Below are 8,169 nucleotides of genomic sequence, written 5' to 3'. Positions count from 1 at the left end.
AGTGGGTTCAAGGGCAAGCAATGTGTGAGAACATGTTACAATTGTGGCAGTGTGAGCCATTTTGTTGTGGATTGCCCTTACGAGAAGAGGGGAGACAATGGTGGCAAGATCATCCGAAAAGACGAAGCCAAGTCCTTCCCCAACAAGAACAACTTCTCCAAAAAGACTCCTACTCGAGGGTTGGTGGTTCAAGAAGAATACCATGAGGATGACGATGATGATGAAGATAGTGAAGCCATGTCCATGGCCTCCATTGCCATTGCCACAACTCCACGGGTGTCCCTCTTCGACTCACCCAATGAGAACATCACCGCCAAGTGTCTCATGGCTAAAGCCACCAACAAGGTAACCCCCAACATCAAAACCACCATCATTACTAATCCCTCCTTGATGGATGGCATTGATGAAAGTGGGGGGTCTAATGAGGAAGTGGATGAATTTGAGTCTTTTATGAGTAAGCTCAAGGGAAAATCCAAGAAGCACTTTGTTGCTCTCTTCGAACAACTTGGTGAAGCCAATGACATGATCGAGGATCATGAAGAAACCATCTCTAAGATGGAAGGTCATAGTCGTGACTATGCCGATGAGATATCGGATCTCTCTAATGCTCTTGAGGAAGAGTGTGGGCATCGTTTGGCTCTTGAGGAGTCACACAACAATGACCATGCCAAGTTAAATAAAGATCTTGATCATGTCCTTGTTGTGTCTCGTGTGCTAACTTTCGAGAAGGCTAAACTTGGCGTTGACCATGCTCGACTCAAGGAGGAGTTTGATATACTTGACAAGGCCCACAAGGTCTTGAAGGGTGCTCATGCTAGCCTCATGGAGTCTCATGATCAACTCCAAGTTAAGCTAACCAAAGAAAAGGCCACCTTTACTCATATGGTATTAATTGAAATGCAAATGCCACTAACCCGTGTTGTGAGCATGTGCATCTTGTGGAGGAGAATGCCAAGTTGAAGGAGCAACTCGAGAAAGGCCTTGTGACGTGCATACAAGGTGAGAAGAATCTCAATGACCTTTTGAGCAATCAAAAGGAAGTTGTGGCCAAGGAGGGAGTTGGGTTCGCACCCAAGTCCAAGAACAGGAAGAAGAACGACAAGACCAAACGACCTCCTCCTCTCAAGCAAACTTTTGTGAAGGAGGGAGAGGGTGCTCCTAAGGAGAAGAAGAACAATGTGAAGGGTGGTGGTGTCAAAAAGGGCAAAGCCACCCCTTCCAACAAAGCCGGTGACTTTAACCCTTCTTATGTGTTGTGTCGTGCTAGTGATGGGCATGTTTATGCTAAATTTGTTAGTTCTCCTTATGAGTACATTGAATGGTCTATTTGGGTTCCTAAGACCCCTGTTACTAACATCAAAGGAACCATTACTAAATGGGTACCTAAAACCAAGCATTGATCTCTTGTAGGTGTTTGCTTCCGGTGGGGGATCATGGTTGCTTGATAGTGGAGCAACAAACCATATGACCGGAAGCAAGGACTTAGTGGTGGACGTGCTCAAGATCCCTTCTATGCCCACCAACATCGAGTGGGGTGATGCCTCGTCTTCTAAGGTATTGGGTCTTGGCAAGGTTGTCATTTCTCATGATCCAACGATCGAGAAAGTCATGCTTGTTGAGTCCCTTGCTTACAATCTACTTTCCGTTCGTCAACTTGCACTCATGGGCTTTGCCACTTTCTTTGATATTGATACCGTGGCCCTCTTGTGGAGCAAGACTCTTAAAGTAGCCTTTGTTGGGCATGTCTAGAACGGTCTTTATGTGATTAACTTCCCGGAGCGACCCACTAAGACCGCGAGATGCCTAATGGCTAAAGCTGATGTGGGATGGCTTTGGCATCGCCGTTTAGCCCACGTCAATATGAGATCTTTGCAAAGTCTTCTCAATGGGGACCATGTCCGTGGACTAACAAATGTTAGTTTTGCCAAAGATCGTGCTTGCAGTGCTTGTATCGAAGGAAAGCTTCATGAGAAGGCTCACCCTCCCATGACTATCATCTACTCGAAGAGACCCTTGGAGCTCCTTCACATGGATCTCTTTGGGCCTCCATCCTTTGATAGTCTTGGAGGTAGAAAGTATGGCTTGGTGATTGTGGATGATTATTCAAGATACACTTGGGTATTTTTCTTCAAGAGGAAGAGTGGGACTCAACAAACCGTCATCGACTTTGCAAATGAAGCTCAATGTCAACATGATGCAAAGATCTTGACAATAAGAAGTGGCAACGGCACCGAGTTCAAGAACTACACCTTGGATGAGTTTCTTAGTGATGAGGGGGTCAAGCATCAATATTCTGCACCATATACCCCTCAATAAAATGGTGTCGCGGAGAGGAAGAACCGGACGTTGATGGATGCGGCAAGGACCATGATGGCAGAGTTCAAGTCTCCATACAACTTTTGGGCCGAAGCCATCAACACAGCATGTCATGCATCCAATCGGCTCTATCTCCGCAAAGGCTTGAACAAGACTCCTTATGAAATACTTACCGGTAACAAGCCCAACCTCAAGTACTTCCGGGTGTTCGGGTGTAAGTGTTTCATTCTCAAGAAAGGTGTTAGTTTGTCTAAATTTGAGGCTAGAGCTTATGAGGGCATATTTGTTGGTTATGCTACAAACTCTCATGCTTACCATGTCCTCAACAAGTCCACCAGACTCATTGAGGAGACGTGTGACGTGGAGTTTGATGAAAATAATGGCTCCCAAGTGGAGCAAAGTGGTACTTGTGATGTAGGTGATGAAATTCCTCCCCAAGCCATAAGAAGAGTGGGTGTGGGTCATATCCTACCCATTGAGGAACCCCTTGTGGCCGAAGGAGAAGGACAATGCTCCACTCAAGTGGAGCCATCACCAACCCAAGACCCACACGCTTCCGAAGAACAAAGTGAAGGACCTCAACCTCATGAACAAGACCAAGGGCAAGATCAACCTCAAGATGGTGGTGAACCACCAATTGATGCCCAAGGTCAAGTTCTCCCCCTCGAGCAAGTTCAAGATCAAGAGCAAGCTCAAGATAAAGAACTTGCTCAAGACGGCGCTCAAGATGATCAAGTAGTTACCCCTTCTCCTTTCACATCCGAGGAGGAATTAGAGCGTCGTGCCGTGAAGATTGCTTCCAAGCTCACTACCCAAGGTCATCTCATGGAAAATGTGGTTGGAATCCTAAGAAAGGGGGTGAGCACTCATAGACAATTAGCAAACTATTGTGAACACCACGTGTTTGTCTCTTGCGTTGAACCTCAAAAGGTCTATGAGGCGCTCGAAGATCCGGATTGGCTCAATGCCATGCATGAAAAACTCAACAACTTCGAGTACAACAAGGTGTGGAGATTGGTTCCAAGGCCAACGGGGAACCACAATGTCATTGGAACCAAGTGGATTTTCAAGAACAAGCAAGACGCTCATGGGAACATCGTTCGCAACAAGGCAAGATTGGTAGCACAAGGCTACTCCCAAGTCGAGGGTATCGACTACGGTGAAACCTTTGCTCCCACTGCTCGTCTTGAATCCATACGTTTGTTGATTGCTTATGCTTCCCATCACAACTTTAAGTTGCAACAAATGGATGTGAAAAGTGCTTTTCTTAATGGTCCTATTAATGAGTTGGTTTATGTCAAGCAACCCCCCGGGTTTGAGGATCCCTACTTCCCCGATCATGTGTATCAACTCGATAAGGCACTCTATGGCCTCAAGCAAGCCCCACGTGCGTGGTATGACCACCTTACCGAGTTGTTGCAAGATCGTGCATTTGAAGTTGGGCAAATTGACCCCACTCTTTTTACTAAGAAGGTCAAAGGGGAGTTGTTTGTGTGCCAACTATATGTTGATGATATTATCTTTGGTTCCCCTAACAAAGCTTTCAATGAGGAATTTGCCGCTCTCATGACCTCTAAGTTCAAGATGTCTTCGATGGGAGAGTTGAAGTTCTTCCTCGGTTTCGATATCAAGCAAAGAAGAGAAGGTACCTTCATCAACCAAGCCAAATACACTCAAGACATGCTAAAAAGATTCAAGCTGGGTGATGTCAAGCCAGCTTCCACTCCTATGCCCACCAAGTGCCAACTTGACATTGATCCCAATGTTAAAGCAGTGGATGAAAAGGTATATCACTCCATGATTGGCTCCTTGCTTTACCTTTGTGCATCTAGACCGGATATCATGTTGAGTGTGGGAATGTGTGCACGGTTTCAAGCCGCACCAAAGGAAAGCCACTTTGTGGCGGTCAAGCGAATCTCCCAAAATTTGGCTCATACCCCAAACTTTGGCTTATGGTGCCCAAGAGGAGCAAACTTCAAGGTTGAAGGATATTCGGATTCCGATTGGGCGGGAGACAAAGTGGATAGGAAGTCCACTTCCGGAGGGTGCCAATTTCTTGGTTGCTCTTTGGTGAGTTGGTCTTCCAAGAAGCAAAGTTGTGTGTCTCTCTCATCCATCGAAGCGGAGTATGTGGCGGCCGGTAGTTGTTGTGCACAACTTCTATGGATGAGGTAAACTTTAAAGGATTACGATGTCATTTGTGACAAAGTGCCTCTTTGGTGTGACAATGAAAGTGCCATCAAGATTTATCTCAACCCGGTGCAACACTTCAAGACGAAGCATATTGAGATTCGGTATCACTTCATCCGGGATCATATTAGGCGAGGGGAGATCGAGCTCAAGTATGTCAACACTCATGACAACCTTGCAGATATTTTCACGAAGCCCTTGGATGAAGCAAGATTTCGCGAGTTAAGGCATGAGCTAAATATCATTGATTCGAGCAATGTGACTTGAACCCATGCACACCCCACCACATTCAACTTGTTGTCTAGTTTAGGTGTAGGCATGGACATAGGGGGAGTGTTGTTCTCTCAATGAACTCTCCCTCCCCCCATTATGCATAAATTGATCAACTCTTTCACATTAGCCATTTTTGATGGTATGTGTGCTTCAAAGACGAGTTTTGGTCATGGGCCCAAGGATAATTCTTCGTGGCGCCATACCTCCGGACTCAAACATAGGTGGCCTTGGCCACCGCCCTCTCTTGGAGAGGAGTATGGTTCTCGTCCTCTTTGTGTTGGTGTTTGCGTTTGTGTTTGCTCTCGTTTCCAGTCATTTTCTTTTTTTCTTGAGCTAAGCTTTTGAGCCAGTTTTCCTGTGGCTGAGCGGTACTACCGCTGATAATCATCAAGTGGTACTACCTCCCCCTCCAAGCGGTACTACCGCTCCGGGGTGGGCGTGGGGGTTATGTTTGGGCGGGGGGAGTTGCTTTCTCCCCCATACCCATCCGCTCCACTTGCTCATCTTCTTCGTCGCTCCAGCGACGCCTCGCCGCATGAGGGCTTCGGTCGGCCACCGTCTTCGTGCCGCCTCTCTCCAGTTCCTCCGGTGGAGTCGATCCCCACCGCGTCCGCTTTCCATGGATGTCGGTACTGCCCCCGTTCCCACTCTCTTTTTTCCTAGATCTTGCATCTAGTTGTTAGGGGCAATAGGCATTCTTTTTCTCGATTTTTGGCTAACTAGAGGCTTGAGTAGGATGGAGATGGCTTCTAGGCCTGTTGGATTGAATTTTGGTAGGTTTATTTTTGAATTTGGCATCACCGGTAGTGCTGGATCCGTCCATGGCAGTAGGGAACCTCAGCTCCCCGTCTAGAGCGGTACTACCGCTCATCTGGAGCGGTACTACCGCTCATGCGGGTATTGCCGCGGTTGGGTCGCGATACTACCGTTGGATGCCCAATTCCATTATTGGCCTACCACTTTTTGATCCATGTTGCTTTGTTTGGTGGCTTATGCTCTTTCTTTTGTGTTGTTTCTTTTGCTCGCGTGTTTGGTTCCAGGTGATGAACACCCTGAGCAGCAATCCCGTCGTGTCAACCCCGGACGTTCAACGTCAAAGCACTACCGCACCTCTGAGACAGCGGGTGCTGTCGTGGTTCTAAGTCTGACAGTAGAATAGGGGTAGGATAACGGAGCATGATCTATCGAGATGCATATGGGTGACACAGTGGTTTTAGCGAGTTCGGGCCTCTCACGATGGAGATAACGACCCTACGTCTCGTGCTCCGGAGAGGCTTTGTTTTTATCTGAGTATATATCCGGAGATTACAATGTGTGTGTAAGCGAGGAACGGATCCCCATGCCTGAGCTAAGTCCTGAGACTAATGGTGAAAAGAGAGAGAGGTGGAAGAAAAGAGCCCCCCCTAGTCTAGTGGTGGGGGGTGGCTTATATAGAGTGCGCCACCTCCTCACCTCCTATGTTACAAAGTGGGGTATGAATTCTATAATGACAGCCCACTATTAAGCCTTCACTATTAGAAAGATGACGACTGCTTTGCTGCCTGCTGGTCTTCGTATATCCGAGTGAGTCGTACGGTCGAGTGGTGAACTGTCATCCGAGTGGATGGTATGTTGCTTGGTCGAGTGGACAGTGTGTCTGTATGAAATTGACCTGGGTCCACATGTTGTGTGGACCCCACGCTTCATGATATCTCGACCCTTCGTGGGCCTACCTGTTATGTATATCCCCAACATTAGCCCCCGAATCGATTGCGATTTTGCAGAACGAGTTGGTGTAAGACACAGTTTGGTCCGAGTGATTACAGAAATACTCGGTACATGTCGTCGCGCTTTCAGACAACCAAGGTTTGAACAAAATCTCAATGGATTCCGGTACCATGCTTCCCGACTGATCGAGGTATGTGTCTGTGAGGAGCAACTTGGTGACATTCGTTCATCTCTCGAGAGAGGTTTAACTCGTGATCTGAGTATGGGTGTGTCATTAAATCTGTGCGACCAGATTGACACATGGACTGTTCTCTTAGAGAGATGCCATTCTTATCCCGGAGGAACGTCAATACGAGTCGGTTTTAGATCCACACTTGTGAGTTTCACACTTTGAGTCCTAGAAGAAGGCTCAAAACAGGTCCACGGAGGAGCGTTAAACTCGCCTTATAGAATATTTTTTGGAGTGATTTGGAGCTGGGCCTACATCGAGTAACTGATTACTCGGAATTTCTTCACGCCTGGAACGTGTCTTTTTTGTTGTTTGGCCGTCACTCGGGTTGGGCGGACCGTTCCGAGTGGATACCATTCCAGTGGGGGCACGCTGAGTGCACCCACTGGGTGTAGTCCCCGAGACTGCTGTCGACTGCGGGCAGTCGGCGGGAGTCTTAGAGCCTGTCTTTTTGTTGTTGTTTGGCCGTCACTCGGGTTGGGCGGACCGTTCCGAGTGGATACCATTCCAGTGGGGGCACGCTGAGTGCACCCACTGGGTGTAGTCCCCGAGACTGCTGTCGACTGCGGGCAGTCGGCGGGAGTCTGTGAGAACTAAAACTCTTCTTAGCTGGTACTAATCGAACTTGTTCTTCTCTGACTCGGAGGTCGAGTAATACTGGAGATGGGTTTGCATCGAGCAAAATGTTTCTTTCTGAGTCCTCTTCCAGTGGGGGCACGCTGAGTGCACCCACTGGGTGTAGTCCCCGAGCCTCTGTCGGACTAGATGAGTCTGGCAGAGGGTTTAAGTCTCTCGGTAAACCTCCATGCAGTTGGCATGGCAAATATCTTTGTCTGGAATTGAATCAATCGGATGGATGCGTAACGAGGTGGTTGTACGAACGATGAGTAAGGTCGCCTGTACGATTCAGCGATGGCGCTTCATTTTTACCCTTTTGCATGAAAAGGGGTATTTATCCAAGTGGACGTGCTTCACTTATAGATCTTCGGTGAACCGAGCATGTATGGTCAGAAGAATATCTTGATGTGATCAACAGGTTGACCAAATGGGCGTAACCCCTGAGGGTGACATGGCCAACTGCCGCGCGTAGCCCCCGAGTGATGCTCGAAGGAGGTAAGGTTGCTACAGAGTGTGATATGAGGTTTGACAATATGAGTAACTTAGCCGTTCCCGTGCTGGGGGTGTAGAGGTAAAGACATGTCCAACTGATGGTGACGCGCGGGGCGGCCGAGGGGCGAGGACGTGTATAACCGAGTGGCGACACGCGGGGCGGCCGAGTGGTGAAGACGTGCAAAACCGAGTGGCGCCGCGCGGGGCGGGCGAGTGGTGAAGACGTGCAGAACCAAGTGGCGATGCGCGGGGCGGCCGAGTGGTGAAGACGCACACAACCGAGTGGAGACGCGCGGGGCGGACGAGTGATGAAGACGTGCGCAACCGAGTGGCGACGCGCGGGG

The sequence above is a fragment of the Triticum dicoccoides genome, chromosome 7B, assembly GCF_002162155.2.
Source record: "Triticum dicoccoides isolate Atlit2015 ecotype Zavitan chromosome 7B, WEW_v2.0, whole genome shotgun sequence".
In the NCBI taxonomy this organism is placed as follows: domain Eukaryota; kingdom Viridiplantae; phylum Streptophyta; class Magnoliopsida; order Poales; family Poaceae; genus Triticum; species Triticum dicoccoides.
The sequence above is the reverse complement of the archived record's forward strand: the minus strand, read 5'-3'. Positions refer to the sequence as shown.